We start from the raw sequence: 27,804 nt of genomic DNA on the forward strand, positions 1-27,804 counted from the left end.
TGACATCGTCGGCCCCTTATTTTGGTGGAGTCACATGGCCTGTGACGCCTGTGCTGGATGGGTCTGGTGTGAGTGCAAACCTGCCCTCAGGGAGTGGCTGTGACATGCTGACAACTAGACCAGTAACGTGCACACCACCAGCGAGTACGCCTGTTACGGGTAGCAATGAGGGCCCCCCTCAGAGCGTAAGTGGAATGGTCTGGCCTGCCGTACACCGGACCAGCGAAGGGCTTGCAACAATGACTCGTGGGCTCTGGGCGTGGTTCAGTCCATGTCCAGACATGGAAGTGACTGATGCGTGTGTCCCTGTTGTAGTGTCCATGGCACCCGGTACACAATATGCAATGCAGCACCCTCTGACTGGCATCCCGCAGGATGAGCATCATTGACGCAAGGGAAATCACTGCCCCTGCATTCATCCACACATTCAGAGGAGGTGGAGAGGTGTGGCTCACTGGTTAGAGGCGGCAGATCTGCAAGCAGAGAATCGGCCAGGGACCAGGGTTCAATTCCCGAAGCGGCAGGGTTGTGGACCAGGGTCAAAACGGACTCGATAATTCTCGCCTCGGTACCTACTCTAACCAGGAACACACTCGGCAACTCTGGGCATTAGCTTGCCTCATCTCCACAACGGCCCCCCACATTCGCCGGGGATGCCTGGTTTCACCTTGGAGATACCCAGGAGGGACCATCTCACAGGGATAGCCAGGACGGGTTCCCCAGCGGTCTACAGCGCCACGACGCCTCAGGGCAGCAGTGCGCTTTACAAGACACATTTACATTTACATGAATGATGAAAGACATAACACAGCAGTGCGTCACTGGATGTTTATTGCACATCCAGTGCACTTCTGCAGCTGGAGCGGTAAAAGGCAATACCGACCACACTACACAATATGGGTCCGTGGAGGGCCAGCCAGAGTCCATCCGGGGATGACAAGTACTGCGGAAGAGGGAGGGTACAGTCCGCAGTCTGGTCGCCGCGTCATTGGTCATCAAACAGGATATGGCATTCCATGTCGCTGTCCAAGGTGAGTGCATCGAAGTGTATCGGGGGTCAGTGGAAGGTCATGGGGCCATGTGCGGCACCAAGCATAAACAGGCCAGGTGGCAGAAATTAATGCTAGTGCCTCCTGATCACAAACCCATTCACGTCCTCGTCCCTGGATGTGTGCTCTGCCCCACCTGTGGGTGTTGCAGTACCAGCTGAGGCACTGTGTCCCACTGACACATCAGGTGCCGGAGTGGATACGTCTGCCACACTGTGAGGCAATGGCACACCAGGGGGCAGGGATGTGGATGGTATGGGGCCAGCAGCATTTATCATCACCGCGCCCTGTGGCAGCAATGCCATGATAAGGATATGCAGGGCATGGTAGATCCCAGCTACATTTCGCTGGTGTGCAGTGGTGGCTGCCATCCTTTCCGCCTCCATCTGCACCATGTCCTCCATGAGCCTCCGCATGTGTGCCAGCTACCGGCTGATATCGCTGGAGCCCCTCTGAGCAGACAGGTGTTCTTCTCTCTGTGTCATAACTCCAGCGATGTCAGTCAGGGCTCGTTGGAGACCATGGAGCGGGCCTAGACACCCATGGATGGCGTCCAGTTTGGTAGCCATGAGGTCGAACCCCACCGCACCTGCTCAGCCGTCACCCTCTGGCCCTCCAGCATTGGAAGGCCGTGTGTTGTTCCTAGTCTTGGGAGACTGCCGGGGCCCTGGGTGCCTCCTGCTGGGTGGTTTGGGTGGTGGGTGGGGTCTCCTTGATGCAGCTGGGCAGCCCTGATCCTGGAGGTGAGTTTGCGGATGATGTCAATGATGTCTAGGAGGGCTTGTGCGTCGATGCTGGGGTTGTCCTCCTCGTCATCAGTGAAGAGTGGCTGGGACTGTTCTGCAGGGGGTGTGGATGGTGGCCCTGCAATGTGAAGGGGAGATGGTGTATTGCAATGTGTCCACATGTATGTAGCCACATGGTACATGTTGACATTCAGACAGCATGGCATTGTACATTGTGACATTCTATAGATCTGGGCAATGACCCAGAGTCATTGAGGGTGTGCACTGTGCTCTGCTTGATTGTGCATGTGTGCCATCGTGGCCCTCTCCACCCGTCCCCCCAGTACCTGGTGGTCACTCATCCTGTTGCGGTTGTGTTGTGTCCTGTCGAGCAGTGTCCGGTCCCCCGACTCCGGCCACAGTATCCACACTGATGACTGTCGACACCAGCTCCTCCATGTCATCCAGCACGAGCTGTGGCCCTGGGCCCCCACCTCCAGTCTGCATTGCTGCCTTCTGGTTGGCTGTGAGTTTCTCCTTGGTCTTTCGCTTGATGTCATTCCATTGCCTCTTGACCTCGTCCATTGTCCTCTTGTGCTCTCCGACGGCATTCACCTTGTCCACGATGTCCCGCCATATTCCATTTTTGGTGCCCAATGACACGTTGGAGATGACGAACAGTTGTTGATGGTGTTCCATCACTTCCGTGACTATGATCCTGTTCGCCTGTGGACTGAACTTCGTCTTCCGCTTTTTCTTGTCCTTGCCCTTCCTTGTCCCTGAGGTCCCGGGCTGGTCATCCAGGGTGCTTGTGGGGTTGAGCTCATCCTCTGCGCCTGCTCTGGCTGCCTCCATGATGCTTGGGTGTTGGTCAGTTTGTGTTTGGGTGTTTTTTCTACTTTTATAGTGATTTTTCCCACCTGCCAGGTGTGTGTTGCAGGCCTGGTGCTGCTTATCGCTGATTTCTTCATCACGCTTTGGCCCATCGCAGGTTTTTTAGCGTTGGAGTTTGTGTTTTTATCTCCGTCGAGGTGGTTTCATGCGATAGGCTGCGATGTGTAAAGTTGCGTTAACATTTTTTGGTGCTGTTCAGCACACGTTCTTGTGAACATACCCCTAAGTATTTTAGGTGGATTTGACTGAAAATTTAAATAAATCAAATAGAATATTTTATGTAAGGTGCAAGCTTACTTAACAAAGTTATGTGAAATGATACAATGCAAAATTTCGGACAATATTTGTGAATTCCATGATATATAGTGTATAGTTATCCAATATTTAAATTCAAGCATAAGAACTGAGAAAAATCAAACTAATTAGAAGAAAACAGCCTATTAAACAAGTATAAAAGGCAGTTTATAGAACTATGATTCATGTGTTTATGAGAAAAACCCATCAAAATGAATGACATTTCTAATCTTATTGCATTAGAAAATATACCGGAATAGGTATTAACAAAGAAGATAAAATGATTATAGCAGAAAAGCAAAGAAAGACGGCCGAAAGATATGAAACTTTGAAGGAAAGGGTGAATTAATTAAATAAAAAGTGCCAAAAATACAAAGCCATGCATTAATATGGAAATAAAACATCTGTGAAACGATATCCAGTTTCTGCCATTTACCTCACTAATCAAAAGAGAAACACCTCAGCCACAACGGGTAAAGGCATAATTGCCTTTATCCTCCTAAATCTTAGGGAGACATAACAGCACCAGAATAAATAACAAAAACTAGCGAAGGAGCCAATTTTATTATGTATAACAGGTGTCAAATGGAAAATATATAATAATTGTGGGGAACCAAACAAAATATCCATTATCATAGAAACAAGTCAGGATGGCATTTAGATTGAAGATTAAAGATTTGCCGTGCAATGTAAACAGATTTACGCACATACAGAATGTAGTATTTCCAGAAAACAAAGTGCTGATTATAGCACTGCTCATTGCCAAAAGAAACAGAGAAAGCATAAGAGCAATGTCACATTTAATAAAACCAAAAAGATACTTCGAACGCATTAAAAATATAATCATGGGCGCTGCAATGTAGAGCATAATGTCCATTGCTTGAATGCACGAATGAGAGAAGATTGCGCAGCGCCATATTTATGAACGGTCGTGCTCCAGTGATGTCCCCCGCGTCACTCCTGCTGGTAGTGAGCTGTTATACGATGCAAAAAGTGTTGCATCTTGTGTGAGAAGTGTACTCGATGTATATTCTCCTGTTCATATTTCTACATGTTATTGCTGGGCAGCCATCCTATATGTCTTTATTCACCATTCCAAGCAGGCAGTCCGTTTTTGCACTTGCGCATGCACACAATCCAACACAGTTGCTATCGCTATTTTATCTGTTACTACTATCAAAAATTAATTGACCTCTGCCCCTGCACCGAAACATTCCTTGAACCACTCTGCCTATGTATGGTCTGTATGGGGAAACGGATGCACGCCTATAGGTTTCCTCTGTTGCCACCCTTAATTCAGCTTATCGCTGATGAAGTTAGCACCCCAAGAACAGTGGGGAAGGAAATGTCCATCATTATTGCCCTTGTTGCAGCCACATTGCAAGCAGCAGGATTGCATGTGTACCCCCTGTTTGTGCTATATCTATCTACACACACACACACACACACAAACATGTATCCTCAATCTTTGCAACACACCACAGCTCTTTTGCTGTCTACATCATATCTGCAGTGCCTTACATTACAAGCAATTGTCTATAACGTTTGCACGAGACACCTAGGGCAAAACTGCTTGGGTGACAGAGGGGAGGGTATTGTACATCCTAATCTGTGGCATACAAACAGGGGAAGGTTGTTGTTGGTTTCCCAATGAGGTGCTATGGGAGAAGACCCAGGGTTAAAGAGTACATTGCTCATGAAGGTCCTTATGAGCATACTTGCAGATTCACACCATTTCGCAATTAGTGTAAGGAATTTGGCTCAGTGTCAGTGTCAAACTTCAACTTCTTGGAGTTGTCAGCTTTTTTTTAGATAACTTTTTTAGGTCTTAGCTGTAGGCAGTTCTTGAACAAACATTGGCTTGGCCGAGACCTATTGGCTTTACTGTGGATCACATTTTATACACGAACCAGTCAAACATTCTATGGGTGCAAATCTATCAGCAAAATGAAAAAAGCTATTTGTAAACAGGCCCTAACTGTGGCATTACTGTATCCCATGTTATGTGCTGACATACTTCTCTTCCACCAAATCTTCAGATTGCAATACGTTTAGCGAAGTTTTGAGGATTTTCACAGATTCTTTCAGGGCTTTGAGATACAACTGATGAGTTTCTTTTATGTGGTAGTTTTAGTATTTCAGCATTTGGTCATTATAAAAATCATTGTGGAACTCAGTGGGATAGACTCACTAGAGAATGTAGAACTTAGTAGAGATTGTAGATTCTCCGCGTTCCTACTTGGAAGACCTGAATTTTATTGAAGACACAGAGGCTGACATTATGCATAACATCTTTTATTGCTGCACCAAGAAGCCCCTTATAACTTAACACTGGCCCAAATAAAAGTCTAGAATCAGAACACACTTGCCATACTATCCTCCAGTTCTCCAGGTATCGTCTCTGTCCCTCTTTGCATGTGCTCCACGACAGTTGAGGATAACAAGAACTTCCTCCTCTAACTTCTTACAGATTTCCAAAACACATGCAAGTGCCATTGTTGTCCTCTCTGTCCACCTTCCAAGAGAAACACAAACCCGTTATATCCATTTAAATTATACATAAAGTTCATTACAAATATAGGGGCATATCAACAAGGGCTTTATCTCCACTTTTTTGGGCTTTAAAAGCCAAAAAAGCGGAGATAAAACTATCGCCCTATTTACAAGTGGGTGCTAACATGCATTAGTGCATGTTAGCACCCGTTTTCCCGGCGCCTCGCTTTGCATCTCAAATGAGATGCAAAGTGGGCGTCACTGGGCAGTACTGCTTGTAAATTATCGCTGATGTGCACATCGCGATATTTACAGGGAGGCCCACGCATGCTAAAATGCTGACTTCCCTATACTTTACATTGGGGTGGATTATGCTGATAAGACCACAGGGTCGTATCAGCAAGGTTAACACCGTTTTCCATGGAACATCGCTGGAAACCAGCGATGTTCCATGGAAAACTCCGCTATCGCTGGAAAAATTATCGCCATTGCGCTATGCGTTGTTAATACGGCGCTAGCATGGCGATAGTTTCCAGCAATAGCCGGCGATAACCTCCCGCTAAGCGCGCAAAGTGATAATTATCTCTGCCGCTTGATAATATGCCCCATAGATAGCTAGCTCTTTCATTTTATTTACTTTCCCCCTTTTGGGCGATGAATTTCTTCAAATCCATCGCAAACTCGCCATACACACCCACCTCGCACCACCAAGCTTCTTCTCCTATGAACACACAAGCTGACTTACCCCAGCCATCATTCTTACTTCATACTCTTGAATGCAATGCACCACACATCAAGTTGAACGATCAGTGAACATCAGATAGAAGATTGTTACACTCATCTAAGTTCTCCTAGCCACCTGAAACAACACCACATCTAGTTCATAACACCTGTAACACACCTGTAATGCTCCAACGTCAAAAAACGCTCGTAAAAGAAACCAGGCGTAGACAGTTGCCAATTTTTCAATCAGCTGATGCAAAGAACTGCCAACATGCAATAATATGCCAATGCATGTGCCCTGAAGTTTAACTAATTTAACGAACACCTTGAACACTGATCAAACCAATAGTCTGATCTTTCAGAGCAATCACATCAAAACTGTGCACACTTCTACATTAACTCAAGCTTTAACATTACATTTAAACAAAAATAAGAAAACAGAATGGCTGGTAAGGAATAGTAAAAAAGAGGAAAGCTGGATGATTAAATGGGCAGAGGTGTTCTAATTCTACTTTGTTAGTTGTGTCAGCGTTATTCATCAATGGGCTGCTTAGAGCAGTAAAATGCATAAAGGTATCCTCCTGTCTTGACATAAAATCGAATCTGGCTGTGCTCAAGTCAGACCTTGCTCACTGTCTCTCCTGCAGAGGCTCTGGTAGTTCAAAAAATACACATCCAATAAAATATTCTCCTGACAACCTCAGAAATCTATGGGCAGGGTAGAAATTGGAACCCACCTGGGTTAGTACTAAAAAATTGTCTGAATTCGATGACATTTACCCAGTCAACACATGGCAGGGTTGATCCTTATGCATGCTAAGGCCACTAATGCAAAAGTTGTTTCGAGTCAAAAAGTGAGTGAGAAGGAGTATTCTTTCACATGACTCTACATGATCACCTGGACTCAGGCATTATAGGGCCATGAGGTCTGCTGGAGTGACTCACCCAGTGTTGCTGAGCAATTTTGGTAAAAAAAAAAACCGCTGCAATCCCAGCATTTATATCACACTAGAGCAAGGCAATCAGTGAGGATTAGTCTAGAACATGGCAAACGTCTCCATACCTGAGGTTTTTGGCTGCCCCATCCTATGAGCAAATTCAAAGGTGCACCAAATAACCCCATCCTCTGGACTGGCCCTGCCCCGCTCCCAACAGTGAGTCAGTTTCTCCTACTTTGGGACTCTAAAAGGCCAACGATGGTCCTTCGCTCTCAAACTCATGAAAAGATATCCAAGAGATTCAGTAGAGACCATGCATTCACACTGCAGAAGGAAGAAATGGGCACATTGCTCCTCCTAATACAGGTGCCAGATGGCAAAGAAAACAAGTTGGGTGAGACCTTTCCACAACTCTTGGCCTGATGCAACATGAAGATTTCTGAAATGTCAATATTAACAGCAATTTTATTTATTTATGTCTGATATTTTAGGCGTCATGTGACTCTAGCACAGCACTTTCGAGTGGCTATAAATCAAAAGACATTGTTGACAAGATAAATGAGGGATTGAAAGATAGTATACAAGTTCAAAATAGCTTGCATTCCCAGATTCTGGAGAGTCGCGTTCCCATTTCTGTTGTCCTGAGACCATGGGCTCGAGTCTCAAAGGTTTTGCTATGAAAAGGTGTCACTTACTCTTGTAATTGTGGCAGTGTACTACTAAATTCAAACAGTAAACTATTGTACTATTGCATCATTCTGGTCTACTCCTGGAATTCAAGATTAAGCCAAAGACACTGCTGAACTTGAAACTGCCCTACTGTGCTTGAAGTTTGGGCTTGGTTTAACCCAGACTTCCGTACGTTGCCGGCGTTCCATGGATTTTCCCCACCAAAACCCTTTGTGTTGAAAGGAGCAGGAGTTGTCCAATTTTCCAAAGCCAAATGAAGGTTCAGGTTATCTTGGGTTAGTCGATTAAATTGGTGGAATATTTCAGGAACTGAGACCAATACTCTTCCTGGCTTTGCACAGAATAACAAACTAAGGTGTCGATTTTGATGTCAGATGACCTGAGTCCACCCGGCATCTATCTGGAAGTTGGACCGACCGACCTCCTGTCGGCGGTCCCAAACCAGCAATTAGGATGTGACCGACCGTTTGGTCGCAATCCTATTCTTTACAATGGAAGCATGCATTCCAACCAGACTCCATCCTTTCATTGCCCGTCTGAAGCCATTTGGAAAGCCCGTATGGATTCCTTTCTGACCAACCCCATCAAAATGGGTCGGTCAGAGAGGCATCCGAACGGGACATTTCAATTCAGTCGGAATGGCTCCGACCAATGGTCAGAGCAGTTTCTAACCACATCGACATCGGCTCCTAAATATGGACCTGATTTACATTCTGCAAGCGGGTTACTCCGTCACAAACGTAATGGATATCCCAAATTATAAGTGCATTGTATTCAATGGCACTTAGAATATAGCGGACAGGGAATCCATCACATTTAGGATGGAGTAACCTATCTGCCAAATTCTAAACCAGGACCTACACTTTTAAACTGTAATATTCAATAAAAAAGTATTCCAGGGCAAAATTTTGGGAAAAAAGAAGATGACTCGATTCATTCTTGTTCACCGGAATCCACAAATTACAGGCTGGACAAAAATGTCAATGTGTAGGCTCAAGATGAATGCAGAAAGATATTTAACATAAGAGTTGTTAGCTTCAGTACAAATACATGTTAAGAGCTGGGAGTGAAAGAAAGAAAGAAAGAAAGAAAGAAAGAAAGAAAGAAAGAAAGAAAGAAAGAAAACAAGAAAGAAAACAAGAAAGAAAGGAATAAAAAAGGGTACAAAATGAAGAGAATGAAGGAACAAAATAATCTCTTACCTAATGTCTATTTTAAAAATTCACCCTAATGGATCCTCTATCAACACGCCAGGAGGCATATTAAATTATGCTCCATGTGTCAGACATCATGCTGGCCAGGTTTAACTGCCCAGTACTTTACAAATGATTGACACAGTGCATGCGCAGGCAGAATCCTTTGTCAGCTAATTTTGGATGATAAAAATAATTAAATTAAGATGGAATGAGTGGGGGATCCGAATAAATGTGAAGGGTGCGACTTCTGCATCATGTATAATGGAATCTGGGCTCACTCGTGCCTTGCTAAAGTGTTTTTCATGTTGTTAAATACATCAGACGTTACTGAGAATGAAGAAAGGAGTACAGTAAGACTGCAAGTTTTATCTCCCCCCTCGAACAACGTTTAAATACATTCATGGAGCTGATTCCCCAGTGTAACGATTATGAACAACAAACCTTTTTCGATGCAATAGAAGCATTAGATTTAGAGGTAGTAAAAAATGACAGACGTTTTTAGAAAATAATTAATGTCTCTATTATTTTAGATTTGTATTATGGCATAATGCCCGCTAAGAGATGTAACGCAAAGCACTGGAAGCATTGACCAGTTGCTCTAATGTACACCATATGTTTTTTAAAGTACATCCAAAAGATAGTTGAGAAGGTATTTAAATAAAAGTCAATGGTTGGGGGAAATTTCAACAAACAATATTTGAGCATAAGTGTTGGGGTTTAAATATTTCTGTTCCTCTTCTATGCTATGCAATATGATATAGCAAACCATGTTCTGTGTTTTTACAACATATGTATGCATTTTCCAAGGGTTGCATTTTATAAAATGGTATTGGTGGTGCTCCATGTGTTGACTCTTTTGTCCTGTGTTTAATATATTCTAGATAGTGAATGATTTAAAGTCTCCTGTAATGTCTTTTCCTCCATTATTCTTTTTGTTGATGTTACAGAAATCTACTCGTGCCAAAAAAGGTAAATTTTTCTACAGTTCTTGCCATTTGTAAACAGCACTTCATCCACCAGCGAGGTCTTGCAACATGTTTTACCTTGGCTGAATGGTGGGCTGGATGGGATGGGAAGTGTTATGTGTGAAACTCCTAGAGTGTTCAGAGTCATGTACACTGATGCTGTACACAAGAGTGTTTGTGTCATGAAAAATGGAACGCAGAAAGCCTGCTCATATACTTACCTGTTGGCAGCGCTCAACTTGGTATCAAACTCCTATATAACTCTCAAATATTAATCAAGGTGCTGGTTTGATGAAGCTTCTTGTTTTAGAACCGATTATTCTGTTGGGGTAAATCGGATGCATTCCCTCCTCTTGGTTTGCTGACTTCATTTTTGTTGACTTTAGGACACTGCACACTTTACCAATGTTAACCAGTGCTCCTTCCTTCAAAACACGTAAAATTGTCTTACCCCTAATTGGCACAATTAATGTACTTTTAAGTCTCTAGTAAATGGTACTACATGTATCCAGGGCATGTAGATTAAATATGACTAGAGGACCAGCAGCTCTCATTGTGCCACCCACTAAAGTAGCCTTTTAAAATATTTCCCAGGCCTGCCAATTCAGCCTGTATTGCAGTTTTAAACTACCATTTCAATGTGGCAAAATAAACCTTTGCCAAGCCTAAAACTTTCTTTTTAAAACATATGTCACCCCTAATGTAGACCCAAACGGCTTATATGCCAGGATGCATGATATTCTAAAGTTAAGACATGTAGGTGTGAGTTTTACATGTACTGATAGCGAAAACTCCTAATTTGTCAGTACTGTAAGGCCTATCTCTCCCATCAATTAAACTGGGGTTACCATATCACATGTAATAAGTGCTAACCTGTGATTGGGAGCAGATAGAAGTATGGTGTTTAGACTTAAATGAATTGTAATATAAAATCCTCTTTAATAGTAAAGTCAGATTGTAAGCCTTAGCTGATGGATATTGTATTTCACATTTGGATCACAAAAAACAAGTTGGTGATGGAGTAGCAGTGATTTATCGTTCTACTTATTTTTGCACTATAAACAAACTCAAGGGTCTGGGAAAAGCAAGGGTCTTTCCTTCTCTTTAAAGGTATCAGATTTCCTTTCCTTTTCTGGTGTTCTTATATATTACCCCCAGAACATTTAACACATTTGTGAAATTGCTTGAAAAGGTAATTGCCCCACTACACATATAGTATGCCAATTTTACAGTTATGGGAAAATGTAGTGTCCATATGGATGACCCTGACTGCAAAGGGGAGACACAGCTGGGAGAAACAATGGCTGAGCCTAACCTCCACCAACGAGTGAGAGGCCCTACTCATAAAATGGTACATACACTCGACTTTATTTTCTTCTATCTTCTCTTGCCACAGACACTCCTTATCTCATGACATAATCACATCATTTTTAAGCTTCCTTTATGTGAGTCTTACAAGATCTTCCTATACCTGCAACTAGCACAGACAAAGAATCCTGACCTTGACATAAAGGGCCCGATTCACAGATCTAACTTAAGACAAAATCCTAAACTTACTACCATTTTGGTATTCACAGAAGGCACTTACTCATTTTGGTATTCACAGAAGGCACTTACTCATTTCGGTATTCACAGAAGTTAGGAGTCCTAACTTTAGGACTCCTAAATGCCTTCTGTGAATACCGAAAGTCTTAAAATTAGGATTTTTCTCAGTTTAGTAGTAGTATAGTTAGGACTCCTAACTTTAGGACTCCAAAATGCCTTCCGTGAATACCGAAAGTCTTAAAATTAGGATTTTTCTCAATTTAGTAGTCCTAAGTTTAGGACTCCTAACTTTAGGACTCCTAAATGCCTTCTGTGACTACCGAAAGCCTTAAAATTACGATTTTTCTCAGTTTAGTAGTAGTATAGTTAGGACTCCTAACTTTAGGACTCCTAAATGCCTTCCGTGAATACCGAAAGTCTTAAAATTAGGATTTTTCTCAATTTAGTAGTCCTAAATTTAGATTTAGGACTACTAAATTGAGAAAAATCCTAATTTTAAGACTTTCGGTCTTCACAGAAGGCATTTAGGAGTCCTAAAGTTAGGAGTCCTAACTATACTACTACTAAACTGAGAAAAATCCTAATTTTAAGACTTTCGGTATTCACAGAAGGCATTTAGGAGTCCTAAAGTTAGGACTCCTAACTTCTGTGAATACCGAAATGAGTAAGTGCCTTCTGTGAATACCAAAATGAGTAAGTGCCTTCTGTGAATACCAAAATGGTAGTAAGTTTAGGATTTTGTCTTAAGTTAGTTCTGTGAATCGGGCCCAAAATCTCTGGAACTAATCTGACAGACTATCTTAAATTAATTGATCTCACTTCAGGGACGAGTTTGAATGACACTATTATGCTCTCAACTCCTCCATTGTGCAGCCTTTAGACCAAATTCCACCTAAAAAACAGGTTACACATAAACGAAAATCCTCCTTCACAGCTTGGTTCTCATTGTCCCTATAAGCCAAAAAAGCGCCATCAAATCAATCAAATTGAAACAGGATTTATAAAGAATGGCTAATCACCCAATACGGCATCCAGGCGCTTGCAGGTTTTGGCGGCTCATTAGAACAGCCAGGTCTTGAGGACCCTATGGAATTCCGGATGTGAGGTGATGGTCCAGAGTTGGCTGTGGAGGATGTTTCAGGTTTTTGCTGCTATGTGGGAGAAGGATAGTCCTCCACTTCTGCTTCGGTGGATGCGAGGAGTGTGGGCAAGTGACAGGGAAGTGAAGTGTAGTCTTCTCGACGGTTGGTGAAATTTCAGGCAGCGTTTAATGTACGCAGGTCATTGGTTGTGTAGAGGCATGTGTGCATGAGTCAACAACTTGAATTGGCATCTTTTCTGCACAGGGAGCCAGTGGAGTTGCTTGAGGTGTGGTGTGATGTGGTATCATAAGGAATGGTAGAGAATTATCCTGGGTGCGGTGTTCTGAATGGTCTGTAGTCTTTTTGGGAGGTGTGTGGTGATTCTTACATAGAGGACGCTGCTGTAGTCCTGTCGGCTTGTGCTGAGGGCCTGTGTCACAGTGCACAGGGGTAGCCACTTGAAGATCTTGCATAGCATGAGCCGAGTGAAGAAGCATCCGGAGGTTTGGCAGTGATCTGTGAGTTCATGGGGAGCCTGTTGTCAATGATGATCCTGCAGTTTCTGGCATGTTCGAAGGGTGAGGGTGTAGGTCCTAGTCATTCCATTTGTTGCTGCTGTTGCCGAAGATTAGAAGTTCAGTCTTGTTTGTGTTCAGCTACAGGCAGTTGTCTTTCATTCAGTCGGTGCCACTGGTCATGCATCTGTGGAAGTTGGTTTTGGTGGTGGTAGGGTTGTCGGTGAGGGAGAGGATGAGCTGGGTGTCCTCTAGATTATGTTGTGATTGTGGGATCTGAATATGTTGGCTAGCAGGGTTATATATTCATTGAGGCTGAGGGAAGATTCTTTGGGGACTCCACAGGTGAAATCTTTGGGTTCTGAGGTGAAAGGAGGTAGGTGGATCCTCCGGGTTCTTCCAGTGAGAAAGGAGGTGGTCCATGTGAGTCTGTCCCCTTGGATGTCGATAAGGTGGAGTCTTTTGATCATGTGTGGAGGGATATGGTGTTGAAGGTTGCTGAGAGTTCAAGGAGGAACAGAGCAGCTGTTTCTCCTTGGTCGAGGAGGGTTTGGATGTTGTCAGTGGCTGTGAATAGGGCAGTGTCTGTGCTGTGATTGTTGTGGAAGCTGGATTGGGAGGCGTAGAGTAGCTGTTTCTGCTCCAGACATGTCATGAGTTGCTAGTTGATACTTTTTTCCAGTACCATAGCTGAGAATGGGATCAGGGAGATTGGGCAGTAGTTTTTGAGTACGCAGGGGTCTGCAGAGGGATTTTCGAGTAGTGGTTTACTTCGGCGTTTTTCCAGGCATTAAAAAATGTTCCAATGGTAATGGAGATGTTAAGCAGAGCAGTGAGTTCCTGACTGATTCTTTGGTTTCCGCGATTGAAGATGGGTGAGCGCAAGGGTCTGTGAGGGCTCCCGAGTGGATGGATATTATGGTGGGGTGATGTACTGGGTAGACATGAGGTTCCAGGTAGTCAGTCTGTGGCTGGTATTGGTTGTGATGGTGGCGTATCTGTCGATGAAGTCCGTGGGTTTTGGTTGGGGTTTGAAGTTTCTGTATGTGGCGTCAATCTTGTGAAACAGGTGGGCGAGATTGTTCCTGTGAGGGTGTGATGCTGTTTTTGCTAGCAGTTGAGTTGAAGAATTCATTATCAATGGTAAATAGTTCCTTGGTGTCGGTGCAGTTGTTTTCAATATGTGTGGCTTGGGCTGCCTTTTTTGTTGTTCTCAACAGGTGGCGGTAGAGGTTGAGGGAGGTTTTGAGGGCTGCCATGTCGGAGGAGTCTTTGTTGGTGCATCATTTCCTCTCCAGTTGTTTGCTGTCTCATTTAGTTATTCTGAGTTCTGGTGTGTACCGGATTACCTTTTTGGAATATTTTCTCATAATGCTGCTCTTGATGGGACGATGCTGTTGGTGCAATTGGTCACCCAGGTTTAGAAATTCTTTACTTCCTGTTCGAGGTCGGTGAGAGGTGTTGAGAGCGTCAGCTGGTCTCTGACATTTTACTCCACCCCCGGTGGGTGGTGCTGGTCATCATGCTGGTGACCGTGCAGGGGCTGGAGATGCTGAAGTGGACAATGGAGTGATCAGTCCATGTGAGTTCGATGCTGTTGCTTTAATTGATGTGGCTGCTAAAGGTGAAGATGGGGTCCAGCTTGTGTCCTGCAGTGTACATAGGGTTGTGGGTGATCTGGGTCAGTCCAAGACTGCTCATACTATTATGGAGGTGTGAAGTGTTGTTCTTGGTGGGGTCTTCGGTGTGGAAGTTTAGGTCATATAAAAAGATTTAGTCCTTGGAGTCTAAGGCTAGGGGTGCAATGAAGTCTGCGATGATGTTACAGAAGCTGGAGCATGGGCCTGGAGGTCTTTATGTGAGGGTGCCTCTGATGATAGTCTTCTCGTCTGTGCAAAGCTTGAAGTTGAGGTGTTTTATGGGGGTGGTGAGTGATTTTATATGCATCAGCGATTGCTGTGGCAATATCTGGGGTTGATACGCGGTTGAGCCATGTTTTGGTGAGGAAAAGGATGTCCCGTGCAAGGGTGGGGATGAGGTCCCATAGGTCGGTAGAGTGCTAGCGCATTGAGTGTGTGTTGAGGAGTAAGCAGTGGAGTTAGTGCCTTGCTTGTGATGGGGTGAGAGGTCGGCATGTAGCTGTGCAGTGTGACAGTAGTTGTGCTGGTACAGGAGAAGATGCATGTGTTTCAGGAGAACGGCCCTGTTGTTGGGTGGGGTGCAGCATGGCACGGCAGTAGTGTTCACTGGGTTGTCCGGTATTCAATGTGCAGAGGGCAGTGGCATCGTTTCTGTGGATGGATCAGGGACCAGGGGTCCTGGCACTGCAACAGTGGGCCCCCGCTGCGCAGCCATGCTGTGTCCTCCATTAAGTAGGGAGGGGAGTTGAGAGAGGTGGGTGGGGTTAGGCGGGAAAAACAGGCAATAGGCAGGTGACCAAGGGTGACAGCAGTGATGAAAAACAAGGGATAGAAGAGAAAAGCAGTAGAGCCATTGTAAACACAAAGAAAATCGAAAAAGAGGTATGATCCCACAGACAAGGTATTGTAAAGCAGCTCTTAGAGCTTTTTGGAAAAAGATCAAGAAACCCCAAGCTAATGCCTTTGCAAAACAAATTGACAAAGAGGGGAATTCTGCTAAGACTATCTTTCAGACAGTTAGTTTGCTTCTTACCCATGTAGGGCTGAAACTTACATGCAACAACTTCTCAAGCTCTATGTGACTATCTTTAGTTACTTCCAGGACAAAGTCGAGAGCCTTTAATCAAATTTGGTTACGGATAATGATGTGTCTATCCTTTGACCTCGACCCGGAGAGTTGATAAAAGCAGGGGGTGTGGAAGTAGCAGGCTATGAATAGATCTCTCTTACAGACTCAGAAGCTGCTTTTTTTTATCAGCCAGTTCAGGCTCCCTGTTAGATCTCTGCCAACTCAGAATTCTTAAATGTGTAGTTTCATTTTTTTGAAAACTATTTAATTGTCTATTCAACTGATCTTTGAAATCAGGCACAGTTCCAGTGATCTAGAAAAAGTATTAATGCTCCCACTACTAAAAAAACCCAAGCAAACCCTAAATGTCTGAGTAAAGACAGGCACAAAATGCTGGAGCAGTTGGTTAATAAACATCTATTTCAATTGATAAAGAAGAAAAAGACTGCAATATATTGTTAGATCTGTCACCCTTAGGATGCTCTTCCCCGAAACCTTTTGCCTTCGCCCTCCTATTTTTCTGAATTTGTTTTTGCCAGCATTCGGACCTGTGCTAGTGTGCTTTTATTCATTCCATAAAACATGATAAAATTGGTTTAAACCTGATTGGTATACTTAATTTGCATATAATTCCCTAGTAACGTTGCAAACCATATACCCAGGACCTGTAATTTAAATGCTACCAGAGAGCTTGCAGCAAGTATTGTACCACCCACTTAAATAGCCCATTAAAAGTTCTGCAGCCTGAATGCAGTTTTAAATTGCCAATTCAACTTGACAAAATAACCTCCTTGCCCAGCCTCGTACTTCCCTTTCATTACATATGTCAACCCTAATTTAGGCCCAGGCAGCCCATAGGCCAGTGTTTATTGTGATTAAAAGGTTGGGCATGTACATTTTAGTTTTACATGTCCTGGTAGTGAAAAACACCTACATTTGTTTTCACTACTGTGAGGCATACCTCTCCCATAGGATGACATCGTGTTGCCTCATTACCTTCAATAGGTGCTACCGTTTGATTAGGAGCAGGTAGGCAATTCATGTTTGGTGTCCTGGAAATTGTGATTTTATACCCTCTTCAATGGTAAAGTTGGATTTCAAGTCACTATTTTTAAAATGCCACTTTTAAAAAGGTTGCATTTTCCTGCCCTGGCTATTCTGTCTCTGCAGCCTGTTCCTGGGTCACATACCTGACTGTAGTTGTTGGTTGGATTTTGTTTATACCTCCCAGACAAACACACAATAGAGGGATTAGGTATGCATGGATGGGCCATCACTAGCAGAATGGGTGCATAGCTGGGCCCAGCCCCACTTGCATCTCAATAGGCTTCACACTACCTCATTGTCCATGTAGTCAGACTGAAGACAGGGAAAGGGGAGGCAGGAAACTCCAAGCACTTCCAAGGGCAAACTTTAGGCATAAGTCCTAGCTTAAAGAAGGCAGCAAGAATAAAAATGGAACCCTAAGACCCACTCTTCAGTTCACTTTCTGGACCTGTGGAAGGACTCTCAAAGGACTGCCTACTGCTGTGGCCTGCTGTGTACTTCAAAAGACTGCTTTGCTCCACCTGGGAGAACTGTTCTGCTGGCTGAAGCCTGCATTGAACCCTCAGAGGTCTGTCCTAATGTTTGAACCCTGTTCCACTTCTTGAACACAGGACTACCAGAGTGACACCAAGGGCTACTTGGCAGGCTTCTCATCAGAGCATTAGGGCCAGAATAGGCTCCAACCATCTTGAACCCACACCTGGCCCCAGCCTGAGTGAGTCCTGGCCCTCCAAGATGGGACTTTCCAGTCCTGGATCCCTGAAAGTGGTACTAAGGTGCCTAGAAAGTCAAAATTCAAAACTTGGCTAAAACATGTCCTGAGAACCAAGAAGAGACCAGGATGTACATACTCATTGATCCACCCTAGGTGCATCGTCGGTTGGTCTAACTTTGTGGCAGCTCCCGCTGCATTCTTCTCCAAAGCAGCAAATACTGTTCAGTGGTTCTTCGCAGAAGGGGTATTCGGCATGGTGGTTCCCTCGTCGGCTACAGTTTGCAGCTTCAACCTTATGGAAGTTTTCGACTTCCAAAAAGTGTTTAAGTCAGAACGTGAAAATCTTTACCGTGACTTTGTCAGGCGGCTCCCTGATGATGATGCCTCCAGCTCAGACACAGCCTGCAGCCTTGCCCCACTGACCTTTACCTTTTCAGACATTTTTCCTCAAAATATGTTCTAAGTCTGAAGCTAAGTGCTGACTTGGCCCAATCCATTTCTTGTGTTCCAGCTGTACTTCATCGCTGTCTGACATATTGTTTTACTTTGAACCATGCCTGGTGTGACCAGATGTCTGTGGTTGGGGCTTTGATCTTTAAGGTGTTAGTTTTTACCTTAAACTTTAACAAAAAAAATACTCTAAGACTACTGATTGTACTTTTGTCATTTTGGTGTAAAAATCATTAAAATGTGCTCTCTCTGCTTCTAAATTGGTGTCTGGGTTCTCTTGTGTTGTGTTTTCATGTTATTCCTGTTTGTGTGCTGAATAAATACTTTGCCTCTACATATTGCCTCTAAATTAAGCCTGATTACGTTTGTGGCAAGCTACCAGAGGGTTAAGCACAAGTTGACTTTGTGACTTTTTGTGGTTCACCCTATCATGGATTGTGGCTATTGTTAGAGCAGGCTTAACAACCACTCACCCAACCACCCCATTTCTCACATAAACCCAATCCAGATTCCAACAAGGCTTCAGAACAGAGGTTTATCTTTTAGAGGTTGATGAGTTTTTAAAGTCCAACTTAGATGCCAGTCAAAAAGCAGTGGTCATTCTCTTGGATCTCTTTTGATAGGTCTTTCATGATACCCTATTAGATCGGTTGGAAAAGTATGGAACAGTTGGTACAGCTGCTTCAAGTCTTTTCCATCTGAGCAGTGGGCAGTCCACCTTTGACTTCAAGTTTCAAAGAAATGCGGTGTCCCTCAGGGCTCTGCTGAAGCCCAACTTTATTTAACATCGACATAGCTCCTCTGGGAAGAGTTTAGGAACAATGGGGCTTTAATCAAGTATTCTGTGCAGATGACACCCCGCTGATGCTGTCAATTCAGCAAATAGACAACTCGGCCATCGAGAATTTCCATGGCTATTTTCTATGGTTGAAAATTTGATGAAACACAGTTGCCTAAAACTTAGTTCAGAGAAATCAGAAATATATCTATGGCAACTTTGGTTCAAGGCCTCATAGGAAATTCCTCCGGCTATAAAGGTTAAGTATGCATTTTATGTAACTTACCACTATTTGTTAACTTCAATTCAACCTCTCTATCCATGCCTGGCCACCAAAACATCTCTCAACTCACTGTTGGTTCTACTTCTTCCAATTTGTCCCTGATGAGCTAAAATAATTAATTTGCTTTTCAACTTTTTTGGAGGTATCAATTTACTAACTCTCTTCAATCTCCACAAATCTTTGATAAACCTATTGTTTTCTAATGGTATTTCTCAATACCTTTGTAAGAATTGGGCTACCCTGATCTCCCTCATTTCACCAATGTATATAAGTTCTTCATCTTCATTGTATGAAAGTCTCCATTCTTCCTCTGATGTAGCGTTCAAATCAAATTAGTTGTGTTAGCCACCCACTCTTGTTCCATAATATTCTCTATCGCATTACCTTGATGTTAGAAATGGGGGTCTCTAGTTGTCAGAGGTAGGTACATTTATCCAAATAGGGACCCTTGCTTCTAGTCAGGGTAAGGGTGATGCACTCCTAAAATAACCCCTACTCAGCCTCTTGGTAGTTTGGCACGAGCAAACAGGCTTATCTCAGAAGCAGTGTTTAAAGCATGAGTGAACACATACCGTAATACAGTGAAAACACTACAAATGGACACCACACCAGTTTAGAAAAATAAGTAATCTTTAGCTAAACCAAACAAGACCAAACGACAAAAATTCACAATACAGTAATAAAAATATGACTTTCAAATGGTAGAAATAGTTCAGTTCAAGCAAAGTGCAGATGCAACACTTTTCACACAAAGTACCTTGAATGCGTTGTGCACACAAACAAAAAGGGCCGCAGGGAAGGTGATGCGTCAGTTCCTTACACTCAGGTAACGTGATGCGTTAGTTTCTTGCTCCGGGGGAGGTGATGTGTCGGTTCCGTAATGCTGCACAGGGGGGTGATGCATTGGTTCCTTACAGTAGAGGAAGTGATGCATCGGTTTCATACTGTGTGATGCATCTGTTTCTTACTGCGTCCCCCAACGATGCGACAGACCTGGAGCCTTTATGCATTGCTATGATCTGGGACGATGAGTGGGTTCTTGCATCCGTACAGCAGCTCTTGCGTCGGAATTGGTGTGGTTATCTCGGACTTCAGAGACAGGTGCACTCGATTCGGTGTGCAGCGATTTCTCGAGCTTTAGGCAGGTGCTGTGACGATTTCTTCAGTGATGTGTCGGAAACAGGTGTGGATGCGTCATGCTTCTTGTTTTTGCATTGCTTTTCCAGCTCCCAAGAGCCAGAACAACCTCCAGAGGCCCAGAATAGCTACAGACACTTCATTGCAGGTCAGAACTCCCAGCAAGGAAGTTCAGGGGAGCTGGGGGTGAAGTCTTTGTGTCCCTGAGACTTCAGAACAGGAGGCAAGCTCTTCTTCAAGCCCTTGTAGAGCTTCCTCAAGCAGGGGACACAGCAAACAGCAAAGTTCTTTTTCCCTTTCCTTGGCAGAAAGTAGCCACTGCAGGCCAAACCCAGACAGCATACAGCACAGGGACAGTATTCCTCCTCAGTTTCTTTAGCTCTTCTCCTTGGCAAAAGTTCTGATTGATTTCCCAGAAGTGATCTAAAAGTCTGGGGTATGGACCCCTCTTTTTATACAGTAAATCCCTTTGATCTCTCCTGGCCCAGGGCTCCGAGCCCAGGCCAAACCAGTTCTGGGGGCACGTTGCCACTGCACAGCAACCTCCATTGTCTGTGTGAGCCCTGGCTCCAGACACACCACAGGGGGACGGAGCCATCATTGTGGAAGGCAGGCACATCCCTATTCAGATGCAAGTACTACTCCTCCCACCAGTACAAATGGAGAACAGGCCTCTTCAGCCTAGTGCTGACTCATCCAGACTCTCTGGAGCCACTGCACTTCCACAGCCCCTGTCTCTCCAAAGCAAGACAACCAATACACATCCTAGCAGAGGCACACAGGATGGCTAAGCAAGAAAATACCTACTTCCAAAAAGTGGTATTTTCAAACACAGAATGTAAAAATCTCTCTCACTAAAAGATGTATTTTAACATTGTGAGTTCAGGCATACTAAACTTTATTTCCCCATCTGATTCCCAGGGGCAGTTATGCTTATAAGATGTGATAAGCAAACTCCCCATTCTATCTAATGGGAACAGATAGCCTTACAATAGTGAAAAACAAAATTGGCTGTTTTTCACTACCAGGACATGCCACACATATTAAGGCATGTCCTACCTTTTAGATACACTGCACCCTTCCCACAGGGGTACCTAGGGCCTACCTTAGGGGTGACTAGCATGCAAGAAAAAGGAAGGTTAGGGCCTGGCAAGTGGGTGCACTTGCCAGGTCGACATGGCAGTACTAGACTGCACAAAGGCTCTGCAATGGCAGACCTGAGCTACATTTATAGGCTGCTTATGTGGGTGGCATAATCAGTGCTGCTCACTGTGCCACTGGATTCAAGCTATCGTGGCTGAAGAGGGGTGAAACCCCGAAACCAGTCCTAAGATGCTTGTTTCCGGTCCAGGGAGGAACTGGCTTGGCAGTTCGGGCTGGACTGTTCCCATGAGGCACAGGGTCAAGACTGATTTGCACATGGCCAGGTCTAAACTGAGGTGGCATGGTGAGCAAAAGAATGATGGATTTAACCCAGATCTCTTGACTGGGGGAGAATGTTTTGGTTTGTTCTGCATTCCGTCCATCAATTGTGTGTCTTTTGCTTTCTCGCCCTAAGTGAGCCCGGTATGCCTAGACGTAGGTCCCGGGCTCTCTGTGCCACTGGATTCAAGCTATCCTGGCTGAAGAGGGGTGAAACCACGAAACCGGTCCTAGGATGCGTGTCCACGGAGGACCTGACTTGGCAGTTCGGGCTGGACTGTTCCCATGAGGCAGAGGGTCAAGACTGATTTGCATATGGCCAGGTCTAAACTGGGGTGGCATGGTGAGCAAAAGAATGATGGATTTAACCCAGATCTCTTGACTGAGGGAGAATGTTTTGATTTGTTCTTCATTGCATCCATCAATTGTTTGTCTTTTGCTTTCTCGCCCTAAGTGCGCTGGGTATGCCTAGACGTAGGTCCCAGGCTCACTGTGCCACTGGATTCAAGCTATCCTGGCTGAAGAGGGGTGAAACCCCGAAACCAGTCCTAGGATGCTTGTTTCAGGTCCAGGGAGGACCTGGCTTGGCAGTTTGGGCTGGACTGTTCCCATGAGACACAGGGTCAAGACTGATTTGCATATGGCCAGGTCTAAACTGAGGTGGCATGGTGAGCAAAAGAATGATGGATTTAACCCAGATCTCTTGACTGGGGGAGAATGTTTTGGTTTGTTCTGCATTCCGTCCATCAATTGTGTGTCTTTTGCTTTCTCGCCCTAAGTGAGCCCGGTATGCCTAGACGTAGGTCCCGGGCTCTCTGTGCCACTGGATTCAAGCTATCCTGGCTGAAGAGGGGTGAAACCACGAAACCGGTCCTAGGATGCGTGTCCACGGAGGACCTGACTTGGCAGTTCGGGCTGGACTGTTCCCATGAGGCAGAGGGTCAAGACTGATTTGCATATGGCCAGGTCTAAACTGGGGTGGCATGGTGAGCAAAAGAATGATGGATTTAACCCAGATCTCTTGACTGAGGGAGAATGTTTTGATTTGTTCTTCATTGCATCCATCAATTGTTTGTCTTTTGCTTTCTCGCCCTAAGTGCGCTGGGTATGCCTAGACGTAGGTCCCAGGCTCACTGTGCCACTGGATTCAAGCTATCCTGGCTGAAGAGGGGTGAAACCCCGAAACCAGTCCTAGGATGCTTGTTTCAGGTCCAGGGAGGACCTGGCTTGGCAGTTTGGGCTGGACTGTTCCCATGAGACACAGGGTCAAGACTGATTTGCATATGGCCAGGTCTAAACTGAGGTGGCATGGTGAGCAAAAGAATGATGGATTTAACCCAGATCTCTTGACTGGGGGAGAATGTTTTGGTTTGTTCTGCATTCCGTCCATCAATTGTGTGTCTTTTGCTTTCTCGCCCTAAGTGAGCCCGGTATGCCTAGACGTAGGTCCCGGGCTCTCTGTGCCACTGGATTCAAGCTATCCTGGCTGAAGAGGGGTGAAACCACGAAACCGGTCCTAGGATGCGTGTCCACGGAGGACCTGACTTGGCAGTTCGGGCTGGACTGTTCCCATGAGGCAGAGGGTCAAGACTGATTTGCATATGGCCAGGTCTAAACTGGGGTGGCATGGTGAGCAAAAGAATGATGGATTTAACCCAGATCTCTTGACTGAGGGAGAATGTTTTGATTTGTTCTTCATTGCATCCATCAATTGTTTGTCTTTTGCTTTCTCGCCCTAAGTGCGCTGGGTATGCCTAGACGTAGGTCCCAGGCTCACTGTGCCACTGGATTCAAGCTATCCTGGCTGAAGAGGGGTGAAACCCCGAAACCAGTCCTAGGATGCTTGTTTCAGGTCCAGGGAGGACCTGGCTTGGCAGTTTGGGCTGGACTGTTCCCATGAGACACAGGGTCAAGACTGATTTGCATATGGCCAGGTCTAAACTGAGGTGGCATGGTGAGCAAAAGAATGATGGATTTAACCCAGATCTCTTGACTGGGGGAGAATGTTTTGGTTTGTTCTGCATTCCGTCCATCAATTGTGTGTCTTTTGCTTTCTCGCCCTAAGTGAGCCCGGTATGCCTAGACGTAGGTCCCGGGCTCTCTGTGCCACTGGATTCAAGCTATCCTGGCTGAAGAGGGGTGAAACCACGAAACCGGTCCTAGGATGCGTGTCCACGGAGGACCTGACTTGGCAGTTCGGGCTGGACTGTTCCCATGAGGCAGAGGGTCAAGACTGATTTGCATATGGCCAGGTCTAAACTGGGGTGGCATGGTGAGCAAAAGAATGATGGATTTAACCCAGATCTCTTGACTGAGGGAGAATGTTTTGATTTGTTCTTCATTGCATCCATCAATTGTTTGTCTTTTGCTTTCTCGCCCTAAGTGCGCTGGGTATGCCTAGACGTAGGTCCCAGGCTCACTGTGCCACTGGATTCAAGCTATCCTGGCTGAAGAGGGGTGAAACCCCGAAACCAGTCCTAGGATGCTTGTTTCAGGTCCAGGGAGGACCTGGCTTGGCAGTTTGGGCTGGACTGTTCCCATGAGACACAGGGTCAAGACTGATTTGCATATGGCCAGGTCTAAACTGAGGTGGCATGGTGAGCAAAAGAATGATGGATTTAACCCAGATCTCTTGACTGGGGGAGAATGTTTTGGTTTGTTCTGCATTCCGTCCATCAATTGTGTGTCTTTTGCTTTCTCGCCCTAAGTGAGCCCGGTATGCCTAGACGTAGGTCCCGGGCTCTCTGTGCCACTGGATTCAAGCTATCCTGGCTGAAGAGGGGTGAAACCACGAAACCGGTCCTAGGATGCGTGTCCACGGAGGACCTGACTTGGCAGTTCGGGCTGGACTGTTCCCATGAGGCAGAGGGTCAAGACTGATTTGCATATGGCCAGGTCTAAACTGGGGTGGCATGGTGAGCAAAAAAATGATGGATTTAACCCAGATCTCTTGACTGAGGGAGAATGTTTTGATTTGTTCTTCATTGCATCCATCAATTGTTTGTCTTTTGCTTTCTCGCCCTAAGTGCGCTGGGTATGCCTAGACGTAGGTCCCAGGCTCACTGTGCCACTGGATTCAAGCTATCCTGGCTGAAGAGGGGTGAAACCCCGAAACCAGTCCTAGGATGCTTGTTTCAGGTCCAGGGAGGACCTGGCTTGGCAGTTTGGGCTGGACTGTTCCCATGAGACACAGGGTCAAGACTGATTTGCATATGGCCAGGTCTAAACTGGGGTGGCATGGTGAGCAAAAGAATGATGGATTTAACCCAGATCTCTTGACTGGGGGAAAATGTTTTGATTTGTTCTGCATTCCGTCCATCAATTGTGTGTCTTTTGCAGGCCCACTAGCAGCATTTGATTTACAGGCCCTGGGCACACACAGTGCACTGTACTAGGGACTGACTAGTAAATCAGATATGCCAACCATCGAATCACCAATCCATAAACACAATTTACAGAGAGAGAAAATGCACTTTAGCACTGACCAGCAGTGGTAAAGTGCCCAGAGTCATAAAACCAGCAAAAACAGGTCAGAAACAGAAGGCCAAAAAGCAAAAGGTCTAGAGATAAACCCACTGAAAAAGCCAGATATAACACAAACCCCTTCCAACCTAAAAGCAGGGTAGACTAATCAATCCCTTGATGGACTTCCCTGGTTGAGGCAATAGAACCTAGACCTGGCCCACAACAGCAGGGGCACATTCTGGTTCTACTCCTTGCTGAACCCAGTTGGATCCCTCTGTCCATATGTCAGGGCCTACTAAGATAACTCATAGGGAACCCTTCTCCTCACCTGTGGACACCATCTGTGCAGCACCTAACCTTAGCTTGCTCAGAGGCGTGTTCCAACAGGCAGACAGTACCCACATTGCCAACACACTGGTGTGGCCCAGTCCACCCCAGGGTTGTGACTCCTGTCCCCCCAGGGGCCACTCTGTGTACCAGGACAGCAAGCCACAGTGGCTACTGACAGTTGTCAGTGATGAGACCCAGGGCTTATGCCTCTCAGGGATCTCAAACCTCTTTGGTGTCAGAGATTGGGGGCAGTAGCCCCAGGTGCCTGGCACCCTTTGTCCACTCACCCTCCTGTCAGGTCAGGCATGGCATCCCGACACTGAGACACCAGCCCCAGAGCTGTTCCCAGCAGCTGGACAGGAGACTGGGGTGGACTTTCCCACCCCCTTCCAGAATTGTCAGGGCACCTCTGGCAGGTGTCCTGCACAATTTGCCCACCAGTTCAGGGGTTCTATCCTGCAACTGGGATTCCAGCCTAGGGTCTGTACCCATAGACTAGTTAGAGGTGAGGCTACCCTCTCCCTGCCCTTTCTTCTGGGGCCCTGCACCCTCCCACCTGGTTCAGTGTCCCCAGATGACAACCCAGTAGGGAAACTGTTAGCAGTCGCCCCTACCTGCAGGTCAGGGGAGACCCCTGAACCTGGCCCTCCAACCCAGGGTATTTCCCCTTCGGCTGGACCTGTGCCTGGCAACCTAGGACTTCTGGTGGAGCACACCAACCCCCCCCCCCAGGGAAAACACTTCTGTGGAGTTGTGCAAGAGTCTGCCTGGGGCAGGTCTCCAGCCTCCTGTCCACCTGACAGAGCATGAAGATCCCCAGGCCAGAACTGACCTCACCAGGGTCAGTCCTGAGGTGCTCTGACCTCAGAACTGGCAACCCCCGACCCACTGGTCCCTCCACTGGGGACTGTCTCTCCCCACACCTTTCTCTGGGCTCATGCACTCTCCCAACTGAAGAGGTGCTGCCAGACACCAGAGCTGGTGGGACACGGGTTACAGCAGTCTCCCCCAGCTCAACTGACACTATGGGATCCCCTCAGGGGATGGCATCCCAGTACAGACTAGGTCCCTCTCCTGGTATTCACTCATGGAACCAACTAGGCCTGGGACTGGGTTTTGGGCAACTTGGGTCACAGCCCACTCCCACTCCTTCTCCTCTGAGACAGGACGTGTGACCCTACACCCCTCCCACTATATTGGGACCTATCTGGGCTACCACAAAATTCCCCTACCTCGCTTGATTGGTGAAAGCCTGAGCTACCCCCTTCAGGATTAATCATCAGACCCTGTAAAATCCACCAAAAGGTCTGCTTCCAGTGCAAGTTCCCTGGGGTCAGAGAACTCACACTCCACCGTAAGTTGGCATAGCTGTGGAAAACAGGGACTTAAAATATGCTCTCCAACAATTAAATCACACAGCCTCACACAAGTACTGACCAAGCCACTCTTTGCCTCACCAAGTACCTTACATCACCCATGTGAGACTGGCAAACCAGTGTCTGACTGTTTCTATCACTCAACTCACAATCTTCTGGGCGGTCTCCAAACTCACACATTTCATTCTTCTTCTATTGGGGAACCCCTCTCCCTGCAACTCTCATCTAGAGTCAGTAGAGTGTCCATTTCACCACTAGGAATATGATCCGCTGTGCCAGTTCCCCAATCCACTTCGGGGACACTGCACACCACTGGAGCAACCTCCTAAAAATGAACCTCCTCGTATATGTCAACCCCTCCTTAAGTCAGGCGCCACATCTCTGGGTGTGCATATGTCTCCCTCAGCACTAGACACTAAGGGGCCTATTAGGATGCCGTGCGGAATGACGTCTGCCCCGCTCCACAAATTAGGTTGCCCCAAACAAGCAGTCACACCGCAGCGGAGAAGCCGCCCAACCAGAGATGGCGGAAGCTCAACAGCAGAGCTCGAAATCAGAGTCCCGGTCCACACCACCCGGACACGACCGCAATGGACCCAGCCCTACACGTTTTCCCGGTGCTGTACCTGATACATTACCAGCAACTCGTGGACTGCAGCGGACGCCACCGCAGGTACGCAATCACACAACCACAACACACAACTCATGGGCTGATACAGGGTCCAAATCCACATCAAATACCCTGGTGGGGACAGGAACACATTCACAAGTGTACCCACACATGACCCACCTGCCACCAAGTCACCGCTTCGCATCCAGGCCACACATTTTCCACAACCATGCAGCAATGTTCCGGTCACGTCTCCGCAGCGGTGAAGACAAGGGAATACATGCACACAATGCAGAAGGCAGGGCCAGCGCCAGGCATGGGCAGGGCACAAAGAGCACAGGGCCACACCTCCACCCTCCACACACTAGCCCCT

This window comes from Triturus cristatus, chromosome 5_1, assembly GCF_964204655.1.
Source record: "Triturus cristatus chromosome 5_1, aTriCri1.1, whole genome shotgun sequence".
Taxonomy (NCBI): domain Eukaryota; kingdom Metazoa; phylum Chordata; class Amphibia; order Caudata; family Salamandridae; genus Triturus; species Triturus cristatus.